This window comes from Podarcis gaigeae (genome assembly GCF_964106915.1).
Source record: "Podarcis gaigeae genome assembly, chromosome: 16".
NCBI classification, from domain to species: Eukaryota; Metazoa; Chordata; class Lepidosauria; order Squamata; family Lacertidae; genus Podarcis; species Podarcis gaigeae.
In genome coordinates this window covers 6,580,773-6,598,297 of record NC_139693.1, presented here as the reverse complement: position 1 = coordinate 6,598,297, position 17,525 = coordinate 6,580,773, and the positions used below count along the sequence as shown (strand labels likewise).

Sequence of the window (17,525 nt, the reverse complement as noted above, 5' to 3'; positions counted from 1 at the left end):
CAAAGCATATGCTCTACTACTGTGCCATGTCCTTCAGTTGGATTGGAAATTCAGTTATCCATGCATAGAGTATACTCCATGATGAATCTATGACATTGAGCTGTAGTTCATCATTGTTCTTGAACTCCAAGTCCCACTAGCCAAACCCAACATGGACAATGGTCAGGGATGAGAGGAGTTGTAGTATAGCAACATCCAGAGGACCACTGGTTCTGTGTCCCTATTTTACTCAGAAAACCACGGAGTCTCCAGGGTCTGACAAATGTCTTTTCCAGCATTTCATTCCTGAAAGATCCTTCAACATTGCAATATATAACTGGATAATGTGTAGTATAAAACCTCTGGTAAAGCCTGAATACTCAAGTACCTGCATGCGCAGCACTTACTCAGCCATACTCAATACCCTATATGCCCTTCCCCACTAGAACAGAGTCACTCCAGTATAATTCTTGTGATTGGCATTTGGCTACAGGGCCAAGCCACTTAGTTGCACCATTTTCTGCTTTGTGACTGACCACCTTCTTCTTTTGAGGTCTTTGGTGAGAAGCAGGAAGGGGGCAGTTTCAGATATCGAGGGACAACCCATGGACTGTTTCTGTGTTTGCTGCTAATTGCAGACAGAACTGTATATCCACTTTGTTGGGAATTTGTAGGTAGTGTTGTTATCTTTTTAAAAGGTGTGGATTATTAACAATGATCATTGCTATCATAATGGATAAATTCCAAGAGAGAAGTCATGGCTTAGTTGGGTGACTCTCCGACTGAAGTCTAAAGAAATCTGGAAGCAGGTGATGTGGAAATACCACACTCTGCCTGGACCCTGGGCAACTCGGGTTAAGAATTTAATTTGTTCTGGAGGTCCGTTCTTAACCTGAAACTGTTCTTAACCTGAGGTACCACTTTAGCTAATGGGCCCTCCAGCTGCCGCCGCACCATTTCTGTTCTTATCCTGAAGTAAAGTTCTTAACCCAAGGTACTATTTTTGGATTAGTGGAGTCTGTAACTTGAAGTGTCTGTAACCCGAGGTACCACTGTATACATTCCACTCTGCAGCAGAAATCCACATTGCCAGTGACCCCACACCAAGGCTTACTGGAGCCAAGTTACAGGGAACTGGGCAGAGGGCCTTCTCGGTAGTGGCATCCACCATGTGGAACACTCTCCCACCAGATGTCAAAGAGAAAAACAACTACCAGACTTTTAGAAGACATCTGAAGGCAGTCCTGTTTAGGGAAGCTTTTAATGTTTAATAAACTATTGTATTTTAATATTCTGTTGGAAGCTGCCCAGAGTGGCTGGGGAAACCCAGCCAGATGTGTGAGGTATAAATAAATTATTATTATTATTATTATTATTATTATTATTATTATTATTATTATTGTTGTTGTTGTTGTTATTTTTATTTTTATTTTTATTTTTATTTTTATTTTTATTTTTATTTTTATTTTTATTTTTATTAACTGGACACCTAAGAAAAATATCAACTAGAGTTGTAAAATCTAAAGGATACATAGGGTGTAACATATATACAAACAATATTGTGTTGAGCTGGGAAGAAACTAATTCTCACAACCTGGGAGGGTCATTCCCATCTCCCTTACTAGTTGATAAGTAATCAGCAACTGGGAAGGTGACTGTTTACACCAAACTAAGGTGTCTCCCATGAGACAACAGATTGGGAAATTATTAGTTCTTGTTTCTCATTTCCTCCAGGCTGTGGAGCTGAGCAGATTGTTGCACTACATCTCAATCTTCAAGTGGTGAGAAACTTCAGGGGTTGCAGGTGCTTACTCAGGGTTTCTGTTTCCTTTTGGAAATGAGGCACAGCGGAGACTGTGATGTCTTTAGGATACATGGTTTATTTACATATATATACAACCTGGGCCTATGATGGAGGGGTTCACAGCATTGACACCCCCAAAGTGTCTTGTTTCTCCCATGGCTGAAGCCTTGGATTCAAATGGAAATCAAACATTACTCTCTGAATCTCTCTCCCCAGAAAACTCTTGCATTGAGCCCAACCAAAACTATCCAGTTAGCTGCAAATGTTTTCAGCTTCACGGAAAAGGTTTTTGTTTTCAACCACTGCTGGTTTGGAACCACTGCTGATAAAGATTTATGCTGTGCCCAAGATTTCCTGTATTGTTTTATCTCCACCAAGCATTTCTCATCAGTTAAATAGAATCACAGAGGGACACTCTCATTGTTCCAAAATTTGTTGGTGTTTTTTTTTTTTTACAAAAAGAACAAAATGTTGAGTTTCAAAAAGAAAAATACTATAAAGCAACAAAGAATAATATTGGGGTGGAGTTGTCATTGCAGTGGGAATAAAATTAACAGAAGGTTCAATAAACCTTTGCATCATTTTCATTCATTCATGTAGAGCAGGGATGATGGGAGTTGTAGTGCAAAAACAGCTGGAAAACCAAGTTTGGGAAACCCTGATTTTGAGCATCAGTACCTGGCTCTTCAAGGGACGCGGGTGGTGCTGTGGGTTAAACCACAGAGCCTAGGGCTTGCCGATCAGAAGGTCGGCGGTTCAAATCCCCGCAACGGGGTGAGCTCCCGTTGCTCAGTCCCTGCTCCTGCCAACCTAGCAGTTTGAAAGCACGTCAAAGTGCAAGTAGATAAATAGGTAAACGGTGTTTCCGTGTGCTGCTCTGGTTCGCCAGAAGTGGCTTAGTCATGCTGGCCACATGACCTGGAAGCTGTATGCCGGCTCCCTCGGCCAATAAAGCGAGATGAGCGCCATAACCCCAGAGTCAGCCACGACTAGACCTAATGGCCAGGGGTCCCTTTACCTTTACCTTTACCTGGCTCTTCAGCCAAAAAAGCTTCCAGATTGACCTATGTAATCAAAACAAGATGGTCCCTACCTGGCTTACAATCTAGAAGAAGAAGAAGAAGAAGAAGAAGAAGAAGAAGAAGAAGAAGAAGAAGAAGAAGAAGAAGAAGAAGAAGAAGAAGACACACAAGGGAAAGGGCAGAGGGAGGGAGGGAAGAGCAAAATCAAAATCAGGCACCATTTTATTAATGGTTGTTCCTGTATTGATCATCTGGCACAGTTGAGGGACAGGATGTCCCTGAATAAGCTGGGCCTCAAGAAAAACTGATGGAATGAGCCTTCTGCTTCCTGTCTCTTCCACAGGCCTGCTGGATTGGCTGCCCCCAGTTGAGAGCTCAGGGCAATAAAAATAGATTCCATGAAATGACATTTTGAATATAAGAGTCACATATCAATCTGATATCCCCATCACCTAGAGGTATGTTTCTTTGGGGGCCTGTGCAATGTGTCATGTTTATTTTAAAAGCATATGAACAGAGAACATGCAACATCAAAATGGTCTTATTTCATAACTCCTCACAGAAGCTTCCTTTCATGGCTTAATTGCTCAGACAAGGCAATGTCCTATACTCTCTCAAACCATCCACCCCATGTTTGACAATTTTGAGTCTGGCTGAAGAGCCAACAGCTCCTTGTGAACAAAGATGCTGTCATGTTGTACCAAATGAAGTCAGTGGAATACAGTTGGGATAATGTATGGACCACCTTCTCCATGTATTTCATAGAGATTTGTTTTTGTACATTAAGTTCTGCTTTGATGGCCTTCTTGAGATGCCCATCTGTCAGTTCAATCAGATTGGTCACGATTGCAATGCATATTCATTCCAATGAGTAGGACCTTTGGTAGGTGAGGTGAGGTATACATTTCAGTAGGCAGCAGAATCCCAGACTGCCAATGATCCAACTCAATGGCCTTTACTGGAATGTTAACTGGATGTCTTATTTTTTTATCTATCCCATCAGAACAGTAAGATCAAAAGGATTCATGGGGTGTAACATATATACAAAGCATATTGTGCTAAGTGAGAGAGAAACTAATTCTCACTACGTGGGAGGGTCATCAAACTCGATTGCTAGCTGGCTAGTAATCACCAACAGGGAATGCAACTGTTTACAATAATTGAGGTGTCCCTGATATGACAATAGGTTAGGAAATTGGTGTCTCATCTCCTCCAGGCTATAGAGCTAGAGTATAAAAGGCTCCTCCTTTGGGGAGTCTTTCACACTGATCCTCTTCTGAGACATTTCTCCCTTCAAGAACTGGTGAGTTCCAGGGGTTTTCTTTGGGAGGTTGTCATAAAGAAGCACTCTGTGAACCTTAAGACTGGGGGGATCTCATTTGCTTGTGGTACTTTTGAGGTTTTCCTATGCAACTACCCCACGGTAGTGTAGAATGCATGGTTAAGGAAACAAGAAAGCCAAATGTGAACCAGAGGCCTCTGTGATTCCTTTACTCAAAAGAAATCCTAGTGGAGAAGAAGCTACAGTGAAGGTAGGGTATTGATGAGATAAAAAACTCTCCTCAAATTCTCAAAGGGTTTCTTTCAGATGTTCCCTCCAAATGTTGTGGACCCAACTGCCATCTTCCTTGTGCATTGGCTATGGCGACTATGGCAGATTGAAATTGGAGTCCAGAACATCTGGAAGGATCTATGTATATGGCTGTAGAATGAGGTGGGGATATAGGAAGGTGGGAAAAAATGCATCATTTCAGGATGCAAGTATGAGATCATTTTTTTGATGGTGCCCATGGTGTGTGTGTGTGTAAAAGCCTGCATGCACAAAACCTGCACTACAGGAAGAAAGAAGATCTATAGACTTTTTGCTTGATACACTAATGTTCTGTATGCAGGGAGATTTCCTGTAAAAATTAGTACCTCCATGTGAAGTGGTGAATCTCTTCTACCATTTCATCTTTCCAGCATGTGTAGCTCTATCAGATGGCAGAAACTGCATGAAAAAGTAAATACTAGAGATGCTCACACAAATAAACATATAGATGAACATCTACTGAGTTGCACCATTGGTCAATCTACAGTAGCTCAGTATTGTCTTCACCTTGTGATCCTCCTGATGTAGTTGGACTCCATTCTCATCAATCACACCTAGTAGGACCATTAGTTGAGGATGATGGGAGTTGTGATGCAACAACATCTAGAAGGCATGACATTGGCTACCTCTCTTCTAGCCCTTGTATATTTGAGCTGCAGAACTGCCAGGCTACAATATACCAGGACTTCAAAAATCTTGCTTACAAAATATTGAAATAAGTAGATACTTAAAACTTTGATTTAATTCTAGTTCCAATTCTAGTTTCAGATTACCCTCCAATCCGACAAAAATGGCCAGTGGTGGTGGATACAACCAGTGCTATGCCCAGTGTCCTGCATCTACAGTGACCATCCAGCCACCACCTTTCGTCCTGAACATCCCAGGGCCTGCACTCTACTGCCCAGACCAGCCTCTAGCCATTGAGCAGTACAACCCCTGTGCCCGAGGTGGCTATGGAGGTGGCTATGGTGGTGCCAGCGCTCTGTATGCCAATGACTTCTCCAACTTCTACACTCGGGCCCTGCCAAGCAGCAACTACAGCTACACCAGCTATCGGTATTAAAACTGTGGGAGAATGAGAACAAACCAGAAGACGTAATAGAGATCCAGAAATGTCATTGTTTACGAAACAATTGAGCTTCCGCTGTGTCTAATTGTTATTTGCAGTTAGAAAAGGGGGGCTAAGCTAGTCCTGCTGGGATACAACATTTGCTATCAGACTTCAATTTCACCTTGGGAGATTTTCATGGGGAAAGCTGTTTGTGTACAGGAATGCCGTTTGTTTTGCAAATGTGCCTTTGTGGAATGTGCTGTTTCTTGTCTTTGTTCATATTAAAATATTAATATTGCATCTTAACAACTTACTGGCTCATTTCAATTCATACCTGGTAAAGTTGTAGTAGGTGTGAACAGCAAAAAAGGTTTTATGTTGCAATGACGCTCATCACAGCCACACCATACACTGAAAGCACCCTTATATCACTTTCCCAGTTCCACCCAGAGATGCCTTGAATTGAGCATTGTGATCTTTTGCTTGCAAAGCAGGTGCTCTAATAACGAACTATGTCCTGCCTGTGAAACATGGAAAAGAAATACCGTATTTTTCGCCCTATAGGACGCACTTTTCCCCCTCAAAAAATGAAGGGGAAATGTGTGTGTGTCCTATGGGGCGAATGCAGGCTTTCGCTGAAGCCTGGAAAGCGAGAGGGGTCGGTGCGCACAGACCCCTCTCGCTCTCCAGGCTTCGCGGACCTCTCCGCAAGCGGGGGGAGCGCTCCCGCCTCTTGCGGAGAGGTGCCTGCATGCGGAAGCCTGGGCGCGCTGAGCTCAGCGCGTCCAAGCTTCGCACACCTCTCCACAAGCGGGGGGAGCGCTCCCGACGCTTGCGGAGAGGTGCCTGCATGCGGAAGCCTGGGCGTGCTGAGCTCAGCGCGTCCAAGCTTCGCGCACCTCTCCGCAAGCGGGGGGAGCACTCCCGCTGCTTGCGGAGAGGTCCCTGCATGCGGAAGCCTGGGCGCGCTGAGCTCAGCACGTCCAGGCTTCGCAGACCTCTCCGCAAGCGGCGGGAGCCAGCCCTGGGCTCCCACGGCTTGCAGAGAGCTGCCTGTTTGGGGGCTGGGGTCAGGGGAAGCTCCGGCGGGCCTCCCCCGCCCCAGCCCCGCGCCTGGGGGGGAAATAATTTTTTTCCCTTTATTTCCCCCCCCAAAAAACCTAGGTGCGCCTTATGGGACGGTGCGTCCTATAGGGCGAAAAATACGGTAGATTTCTCTATACATAGGGACACAATGCTCTCCATGATGAATCCTTGATCATGAATTCTAGTTTATCAGTGTTCTTGAACTCCAAGTCCCACCAGTCAAAATCAGAATGGCCAATAGTCAGGGTTCAGAGGAGTTGTAGTATAGCAACATCAGGAGAGCAACTGGTTGTCCCCAACCTTGAATGAAGAGTTGAGGCTACATACCACAGATGTGGAACCTGAGCATCCCTCTAGATGTTGCTGGACTACAACTCCCATCAGCCCCAGCCAGCATGACCAATAGTCAGGAATGATGGGAGCTGTAGTTCAATAATGTACTTTGATTTCAGATCCCATCATCTTCAGCCAATACAGATCAATGGTGGGGATGAGAAGAGATGTATTACAGCAATATCTGTAGGTCCACTGGTTCCTTGACTTTGTTCTACTCTGACAGTTTGGGGTCTCCAGGATCTATCTCTGTCGTAACTGGGGATCCCCTGAATTGAACTCTGTGGCAATTTGTAATTCTCTACCACTGATCTATATCCTTCCCTTGAAACATGGGGCAGAGATGCATCTCTCCATGCATACAGACATATTGCACACCACAAAGAATCCCAGACAGTGAGTTGTAATTCATCAATGTTCTTGGATTCTAAGTCCCTTTAACTCCAGCCAGCAAGGACAATGGTCAAGGATGAGGGGAGTCGTAGTCCTGCAATGCAGGGAGGGCTACTAGATCTGTGCCATGTTCTATGCTGACAATGAGAGGACCTCCAAGGTCTCAAGCACACGTCTTTCCCTGCATTTCCTTCTTGAAAGGTCTTTTGAAGCTTTTAACTGTGCAGCCTTTAACTGTGTAAACAGCGTCCTATGTCCACAGCTCAGTTGTGGTGCGCTTGCTTAGCATGCTGAAGGTGGCCAAGTAGGTCTGAGAAAGGATCCTGTCTGAAGCCCTGGAGAGCTACTGGCACTCAGTATAGATTTAGGGCTAGATGGACCTATGCTGTGACTCAGTACAAGGATCTAAGCTTGCTTCCCACATTCCTAAAGGTAGCTTCTCTTCTGTAGTCCCTTGTATCAAATGGTTGTGAGACGTTGGTTGGACAAACACTATAAAGAATCCTCAGAAGGTAACCTCTGCTTCATTCTTAACCACTCTAAACATGGTCAGTCAAATGGCCACCAAGAAAGACCAGAATACAATAACCATGACCAACCCAGCTTTGAGATGCTGCAAAACCTTTGGTGGACTTGCCCGAGAATTAAGGCCTTCTGGGAAATGATTTATAATGAAATTAAGAAGGTACTTAAATGTACGTTTCATAAGAAACCAGAGGCATTTCTCCTGGGCATGGTCGGCCAATTGGTGTCTAAGAAGGATAGGACGTTTTTTATGTATGCCACCACAGCAGCAAGGATTCTTCTAGCAAAGTATTGGAAGACGCAAGAACTACCCACGCTGGAAGAATGGCAGACGAAGGTGATTGACTACCTGGGACTTGCGGAGATAACCGGCAGAATCCGTGACCAAGAAAAAGAGACGGTGGAAGAAGACTGGAAGAAATTCAAAGTATATCTTAAGAACTGTTGTAAAATTAATGAATGCTAAAATGTCAAGGGAAAGGAAAATATAGAATTACAGCGGTAATTGATTAAGTATGAGAAGAAGCTAAAAAAGAAAATAAATAATTAGTTAATTGGTGTGAGGGGTTGTTGAAGAAATTTTAAAACAGGGATGCAGAAAAGGGGAGGTAAGGGGAAGTCTGGGAAGCAAGGTTAATGAAAAAGAGGTCTTGAAATTATACATGTTTATATGTTTTTGTTTGTTTATGTGTGTGTGTTGTTTTGTTTTTAATCTGTGTTGGAAAATCAATTAAAAAATTAAAAAAAAAGAGATGCTGCAAAACAGTTCCTACGTATCCCCAGACTTCTGACTAGCTAACCCCACACTGTAAATTCTAGTAAAAGCATACCCTCCAAGTGTCTCAATTTTCCAGGGACAGTCCTGGAATTAAAAAAGCCATACCAGCTTCTGATTTGATCCCAGAATGTCCCTATTTCCCCCGCCAGAGCCGCAGCCACTGAGCTCAGGGAGGAGGATGAGCTGGTGCTTGTCTTGAGCGATGGTAGTAGTGGCCATTGCAAGGGAGCAGCCTGTGGCCTCTGTGGCCACCGCTGCTAGCCTTCCTCCTTGGGCAGGGGGAAGTGATGATGATGATGATGATGATGATGATGATGATAATAATAATAATAATAATAATAATAATTCATTATTTATACCCTGCCCATCTGGCTGGGTTTGCTCAGCCATTCTGGGCGGCTTCCAACAAAATATCAATCAATTTCCTTTATTCGACTGATAGTCAGAAATAAAACATTACACAATACAGAATTATAAACTAAAACATCATAGGGGTACATAAATAAGGTAGGGCCACAGTACTAGACCTCTCACAGATAACCCACATCAAAGCATTCAGTTATACGTTTCCGACACTTGAGTGCAAGGAAAAGGAATTTAGCCACTGACAAAGTTGTTTTCCCAGAAGACTTATTTAGCAGATATGCTGTCTGCTTTCCTCTTTGCCGGGAACTGAGCTGGGGTAAGTATGGAGTTATAAGATACTGTCTTAAATCGTTGTAGAAGGGACAGCTCAGTAAAATGTGCTCTGTGGATTCTACCTCACCCAACGCACAATGGCATAATCTCTTTTTTTTATAATAATTTTTATTAAAGTTTTCCAAATTAAAACAAATCAAAACAAATTAAATCCAATCTATTGCCAATAACTAGGACTTCCCCTCCCTACCCCCTCTTGTGTTCCAAATCTTCCAAATAAGCAATTAAATTCAACAAATTCTTATCCCCAAATTACACTCTTCGTCAATAACCCAATTTATCCAAATTCTCATCCCCTAAGATCGATCTATACCTTTCCACGAGTTTCCCCCTTTCAAACATAGTACAGATGAAAATAAGATAAATATGAATAATAATTTTACAGCCTTTGGATTCCAATTTTCCCTCCCCTCTTTCCCCTTTGCGTTTCACCTATCCCTCCACTTCTAATATCTTCCTGGAGTTCCCACATTACACTATGTCCCTCCGGTTCTTTGCCAGTCTTTAATTACGGATGTCCAATCGTAGAAAGAGTCTATCAAATAAGGGCCCATTTCTTCTATCCAGGTTTTTATATCCAGGAGTAAAAACTCCAATTTTGTATCCATAAGCTTGTCAAACCTGAATATCCCAAATGTTCCCCCAGTTCTGTCCAGTTCTTGTTGTTTCCTTGTTCTTATCAATCATTCTCCTCCTTTTTATTTCTCTGTTCTCCCACAGAAATGTTCTTTTTCCAAAAGTTTCTAGTGTCTCTGCAGAGGTTTGTTATTCATGAAGCAAAGCATTACATCATGTTCCTTTCATTTTCCAACAAATAGTTCCATTGTTTCCTGTAGTGTGTAGACCTCTGTAGACAAAATAGTGTTCCATTCCTGCAGTTTCCCAGGAGATTGAAAGTTCCATTCAGCTGTTCACATTTCCTGTGAAAAACACATGCAATGTCCCTCGGCTCCTCTAGGTGGATTGCAGTAACAAAGTTCCCCTCCAGAATCACATCCACCAGACCAAGTAGCTTGTTGACCGATATTTAAAACAGTTTGTATTCAATTTGTAACAAATATAACCGGCAAAGTCCTCATAACAAAGTCTCTATTTTAATCTTCCTTTTTGACAGCTCTTTGACAGCTGTCAAAACCTCCATCACTTTTCTCCAGGCAGTTTCCCGAATCGCTCCAGGGATTCCGGGGGGGTTGCTTTTTTTAAAACAATTCCACTTTTCTCCTCCAGCTCAATCTTATAATTTTCCCTCGCGAAGTTGCTGATTCGGCAAGATAAGGTTACACTCGATCTTAGTTGTCCAGTCCTTTGTTTTGGCTCTTCTACAATTTAGGGGTAGGCTGACTTCCTTTTTTCCACCTCCCCCGTTCGCTCCGAATTTTAAAAATTTATCCCCCTTTTTTTTAGTCCATATTCCAATTACTCACGGGTTCTTCTTTAGAGCCGAATTTTCAATAGAAGAAGTCAGCGCTCTCCGCCGGATGGCATGCGGCTGCGCTCGGCAGGGATAGCAGAGAACTCAAAGCACCACGCTTCTCCCCGGCACCCGATCCGTAGCCTTTAAAAAGGCTCCTTCACGAGTCGGGAGAGCGCTAACGGTGCCAGCCGAGTCTCCATGTCCACGGCCTCAATCTGGCCGTGGTTTTTAAGGGTCCCCGCATCGCCGGTGCGGTAGGACCCAGCCCCTGCCAAGCCGGCTCCCTCCGGAGCTCGGAGGGAGCCCGCCATTCGGCGATGGCGCCGACCCGGAAGTCCCACAATGTCATAATCTCTGGTCATATGGGACTCCTCCATATCTTCCCTTCAGAACCGCCGAGTCAAGAACATTCAGCCTAGCCGCGGTAAATAGTCTGCGGTATTCCACGTAGTGGATATCCGCCAGGTAGCGAGCTGGAGAAGCCCGATACAACTGTTCCCCCAGAAACAACCCAGGTTTCACACGGGCTATGTCCTCCTGTCTGGCAATATCCCTTAATCTTTGAGCGATCACCGCCTTTGCGTGGATATACGTCATGGACTCTATATAAAGGGAGGACAACCCGCACTTCTGTACTTCCTCCACTATCTCCCCTTCCCATGGAGATTTAAAGTTATCCCGCCAACAAAATATTAAAATACAATAGTCTGTTAAACATTAAAATTTTCCCTAAACAGAGCTGCTTTCAGATGTCTCCTAAAAGTCTGGTAGTTGTTTTTCTCTTTGACATCTGACGGGAGGGCGTTCCACAGGGAGGGCACCACTACCAAGAAGGCCCTCTGCCTGGTTCCCTGTAACTTGGCTTCTTGCAGCGAGGGAACTGCCAGAAGGCTCTCAGCGCTAGACCTCAGTATCTGGGCAGAACGATGGGGTGGAGACGCTCCTTCAGGTATACTGGACCGAGGCCATTTAGGGCTTTAAAGATCAGCACCAAAACTTTGAATTGTGCTTGGAAATGTACTGGGAACCAATGTAGATCTTCAAGAATGGTGTTATATGGTCTCGGCGATTGCTCCCAGTCAGTGGCGTAGCGTGGGGGGTGCCAGGGGTGCCGGCCACACCGGGCGCAACATGGGCGGGGGGCGGGAAGAGACTTTCCCCCCTTTTTTCCACCTTGCCTGGTCAGAAAGGAGAGCGGAGTCTCCTCAGGGCGCCCTCAGGCAGGGCAGGGCAAGGCAAGCAGAGCGAGGAGGAGAGAGAGGGGGGAAGGGGGGGGGAAGCAGCCAGGAAACGCCGCGGTGTGGAGGGGGAATCAATTAAGGAGAGAAAGCGAAAAGCCTTGGAGAAAGGGAAAAAAGGAAAGAAAAGAGGCAGCTCCGGGAGAGCGCGGGGGAAAGAGAAGCCTCGCTGCTGCTGCTTGGGAGAGTAAATTACTGTACTTGCCTTGCCCCGGGTTAGGGGGCGCAAATTACTTGCCTTGCCCCGGGTTAGGGGGCACAAATTACTTGCCTTGCCCCGGGTGCTGATAACCCACGCTACACCGCTGCTCCCAGTCACCAGTCTAGCTGCTGCATTCTGGATTAGTTGTAGTTTCTGGGTCACCTTCAAAGGTAGCCCCACATAGAGCGCATTGCAGTGAGAAGTATCCCTCTTTTCACCTGAGGAATGTTAGAGGGTATAGCAAAAGGTGAGTTTCAGAGGAAAAACAGCCTTCAGAGGTGTGAGGTTGGACAGGACTTTTAAAGCTGCCATTGTCTCCAGTTCCTATTGACATGTCCAGCATAGAAGCTCCATGCTAAGGTTCCTCATGTTCTTGCTGCTATTGACTGAAGTGCCCCGTTGAAGTGTCCTAACTGTTCATAGGGTCTTTCTGTTGGGATGCTGCCGGGGAGATGGGGGCATCAGGCAGGCCCCCAACTGGCTCCAGCCACCGGCCGGCAGCTGGACGATCACCAGTCTCCCTTGGAAACAGCATCAATCAGTGGCATGAGCCTCAGATATCTTTAGAGACCCGTGTACAATCTATCAGCAGAGTGTGTAAATCTTCTCACAGCAGAAGAGGTGGACAGAGAAATGTGTAAGCATAATGTACAGCATTTTATTCAGCATAGTTCAGGAACAGAGGGAAACATGTCTGCTTCCCTTCGTCTCCAGCAAAACAGCAGTAACACAAAAGCTATATACAAACGGAAGTTCCCAGCAAGTGCTGGAAGTAAACAGGCATGTGACACACAACAGTCATGCCTGTACCCTTTTAAGGTGGAATGGAACTATAACCTAACACTTTCTTCATCACTGCATATGGGCTGAAGAAAAAGCTCTAACCCCCCACCTCACACAAATATGACCTAACCCAATTGTCCCAATTCATTCCTGTTCACTTTTAGGGCATGACCCATAAACTGAATCCATCTTCCTCCCTTTTGAAGATAATCTGGCATCTTTAATCCTTTCTAAAGTGATACTTAACTAACTTGCTTAGGAAAGATGCCAATAATCATGGGAACTTGTTCTGCTACATTTTGGAAGGGTATGGTAAAGGGATAATTTCTCCAAATATCACTCCCCCCCCCCAGCTTTCATTTCAAGATGGATCTGAGTGTTTTGAGGGGTGAGGGGGGTGGGGTAACAACAATGATCTAAGGGATTGCAGTCTTTTGATCTATCTGAAGAAAAAGATTTCTGCATTCTTTTTAATCTTCTTCTGCCAAGGTTAAATATAAACAAGATCACAATATATTCTGTGCACATTTTGTCTGAACTTAAAAAAAAAGTCATTATTGCATAGAGCCAAGCCGACACTATTCACAGTTTTGTGTGAACATTTTCAGCAGAGCTTACATCTCCATTTCCAAATATTGATCAACACTGCTTGAAAAATAACCACCATTTCCATTGCCCTCAGTTGCCCTCAATTTCCTTTTGTGACTGTCAAAAAGGGTATGATTCCAAAAGGGTATGATTGTGTTGAGTCCACCCAAAACTATTCACTGACCTGCTATTCACCTGCACTGGAAAAGGAATTTGTTGTCTTTGATTTTTCATCACTGCCCATGAAAATTAATGCTGTGTCAAAAAATCACTTCTCTTCCCACCTCCACTCATCCATTCTCCATATGTACCAATGTCTTGGGGGCAAATAAAATAAAATTATACAGTTGGCATAAAGTATGCACCAAGTTCAGAAAAGTTTGCCATAAGATCTACTTTAGAGCTACTGTTTGGATGTCCACTTGTAAATTAAATCAGATTGCCAGTTACATGGAATAGTGTCTTATCTGTGGGGGCACCTCACAAGAGAACCTATGGAGCTCTGTCCAGTGGCATAGCGTGGGTTGTCAGCACCCGGGGCAAGGCAAGTAATTTGCGCCCCCTAACCCCTAACCTGATGCCCCTGCCAGCTTCTTCTTGCTGCTACCTGGGCTGGGCTGGTGTGGTTCTCTCCCGCGCTCAGCGCTGCACTGGGTGGCCGCTGCACTGTCCCTCCCCCAGATAGTCCCTTGCTCTCTCTCCACACCGCACGCCTGGCACCCACCCCCGCCACAGTGGGCGGCGACCCCGGCGGCTCGGATCGGATTCGCACAGCCAGCACTGCAGTGAGAGAGAGTGAGTGAGCCAGGTAGGGGCAGAGAGCTGCGAGTGCGAGCGCGCCCCCCCAGATGTTGCGCCCGGTGTGGCTGGCCTCCCTGCACCCCCTACGCTATGCCACTGGCTCTGTCTCAGCTGTGATTAGAAAAGGCCCTTGCTTGTTAATTTCAAACAGGCCTTGAAGACTCACTATGTTGCTGCAGTATTTGGGGGTTAATACGCAAACCTGGAAATACAGAAAGATCAAGCATCAGTGCAGTACGGTGGTTAAGAGTGTCTGACAAGGACCTGTGAGACCCATGTTTAAATTGTCACTCAGCCATGAAACTCACCTTGAGCCAGTCATTGGCTTTCAGTCTAACCTACCTCCCAGGGTTGTTGTGGGGGATAAATGAGGAGGCAGAGAACCATATATGCCACTTTAAGCTCTTTGGAGGAAAAGGTGAGATATAAATGATATTATGGTTGTCTCCAAAAACATCCTCAGAGTAGGAGTAGGCCTGCTGAAATCAATAACTATGCCTAGCATAATTTGATTTGATTTATTTCCACTGGTCTGCTCTGTAAAGGACTGAGCAAGAGGCAATTCATACATTCCTCTATGCACCAGAATGTCATGCTGTCACGATGACCCAACACCAAGTGTTTCATTGGTGTGTCAACTGGAAACATTGTTCATTGATTTATCCCTATAGAGACATAATATTTAAACAATCTATAGGGTGTAACGTATATAGCAACCACACCACGTTGACCCAAGTAGAATCTGTCACTACCTGGGAGGGTCTTCTTTTCTCGCCTTACTCGCCGACTTGTAATCACCAACAGGGAGGGGTAACTATCTACAATCAGTTGAGGCATCTTCCATATGACAACGGATTAGGAAACTCTCTATGGGTGTGTCTCAGCTCCTCCAGGCTATGGAGCCAACAGTATATAAAGCTCATCCTTTAGGTCATTTATCAGATCAATCCTCTGCTTGTCCCTGTGCGAACTGGTGAGTACTAGGGGCTTTCTATGGGAGGGCATCGTAGAGGAGCACTATGAATCTTAATAATGGAGGCATTTCATATGATTGGAGAGGGACTTCTTTGTTTTGCATCCATGCATGGTTAAAAATACAAAGAAGCTGAATGTTGATCATGAGGTCTTTGTGATTCCTTTGTTTCTTAGTAAAGTGTTAGTGGAGATGCAGATAACATGATTGTAAGAGAGCGCTGAGCTGAAAAATGAAATCCTATTTCCCTTAGGTTTTCTTACCGATATTCCCTCCAGATGTTGCAGACTCAACTGCCATATTCCCTCTCCATTAGCTATGGTGGCTAGGACTAGTTGGAACTGGAGTCCAAAACATCTGGAAGGAACCATCTCTATGGCTGTGAAATGAGGTGGGCAAGTAGGAGTTTGAAAACATAGGGCAATGAAGCAGCCTTTCATTGTTTCCATTTCATTCACAAGTCACTTTAGAGGGTTTTGAGCTATGGTTTCAGAATGAGGTAAGGACAACAAAGTCAAATGATGGACAGTATCATTTCAGAGTGCAAGTATGGAATTGTATTTTTTTCAGTGTTCCCCTATACAACACCCAATATGAAAAAGACTAGCACTACAGGGAGAAAGAAGCTCTACAAACATTACCCATGATGCACTAATAGTATCTCCAGCTGAAGTGGTGACTCTATTCTACTATCTCAGTTTTCTACCATGTGTTTTCTACCATATGACTATCTAGTTGTAGCTGGACTCCAGTTCCTATCCACCCCAGCCACCATGAGCAATAGTCAAAGATGGTGGGAGTTGTGTTTCAACAACAGCTGGAGGACACCTCATTTTCTACTCCTATTCGAGCTCTTATAATATGTGTGGGGAACTGTTGACTCACAGCTTGGATGCAATCAGTGAAGCCTCCTCATCTGGCCCACAGGACACTGAAATCTGCAAAGGGCTTAATACATTGCTTTCATTCTAGATCCAATCCTGTTGTTTCAGATTACCCTCCAATCCTGCAAAAATGGCCAGTGGTGGTGGAAACAACCAGTGCTATGCTCAGTGTCCTGCATCTACAGTGACCATCCAGCCACCACCTTTCGTCCTGACCATCCCAGGACCTGCCATCTACTGTCCAGACCAGCCTCTAGCCATTGAGCAGTACAACCCCTGTGCCCGAGGTGGCTATGGTGGTGCCAGCGCTCTGTATGCTAGCGACTTCTCCAACTTCTCCTCTAGGGCCCTGCCAAGCAGCACCTACAGCTACAGCAGCTATCGGTATTAACACACTCGGAGAGAATGAGAACAAAGCAAGAATATGATCCAGTGATCCAGAAATGTCATTGTTTACCAATTGGTTGATCTTCCACAGTAGCCATATATATATCTTAAGGCCTAAAATGAGGACACTCAACATGCCTATCTGATGTTGCACTTCTTTCTACTTCTATGTGTATGTCCACAAGTCAACAGTGCTCAGGTCATTTTGCATGAAGTATGTAATATATTCACCTAATATTTGATCCTTATTTGCTATCTGGGATCTGCCATTTGCTAACAGCCTTTGATTTTGATGTCAGAGGTTTTCATGGGGAAAACTGTTTGTCATCAGGAATGCAGTTTGTTTTGCAAATGTGCCTTTGTAGCATGTGCTCATTCTTGTCTTTGTTCATAATAAAATATTATTAATATTGCATGCCAACAACATCTCGGCTCCTTTCAATTCACAGCTGGCAAAACAACCATAGTGATGGGTCCAGGTGGAGGAAGGGCTTTTATAGCACACATTGGCCTCAGGTCACAACCTCAGCACACATTGAAAGCAGTCATATCACTTTAAGAGCAATGACATCCCAAAAAGAATCTGGAAGCTGTAGCTTCTTATGTGTACTGACCTCTCAGATCTACTACACTAGTAGCCAAAACTGTGGAGAAAGTGTATTTCTAAGGTTTGATGGCTCATAACACCACTCTTTTTAGGAGTAATACCGTAAAATTATCTTCTAATTTCTTCATAACTGTAGCCTTGTTCACTTAATAGTACTATTTTACATCCCTTTCTGGGTGACCAGTTACCTCTTTGCACAATTTCTTTAATTTTATTACGCTTTACAAGCTCACTAAATGAAAGAACAAAAAGCAAAACAAAAAAACCAACCAACTTGATAGCAATCACATCACACACTGACAAATACCCTCCTTATTTATGTTGTAATAAATAATCCTTCATTAAAGTTGTTTCATTACATTCTTCATTAAATTATCTTTCCATTGA

The 17,525-nt window shown here is 44.3% G+C and overlaps 2 long non-coding RNA genes across 2 annotated transcripts; both read left to right on the top strand.

Moving 5' to 3' along the window:
* The first annotated feature begins 3,847 nt into the window (after nucleotides 1-3,847).
* Nucleotides 3,848-5,756, top strand: LOC310833485. The gene is made up of 2 exons (XR_014558699.1): nucleotides 3,848-4,108; nucleotides 5,165-5,756. It is a non-coding gene; the product is annotated as an uncharacterized lncRNA (long non-coding RNA).
* A 9,262-nt stretch (nucleotides 5,757-15,018) lies between these two features.
* Nucleotides 15,019-16,955, top strand: LOC310833535. The gene is made up of 2 exons (XR_014558761.1): nucleotides 15,019-15,260; nucleotides 16,233-16,955. It is a non-coding gene; the product is annotated as an uncharacterized lncRNA (long non-coding RNA).
* Nucleotides 16,956-17,525: the final 570 nt, after the last annotated feature.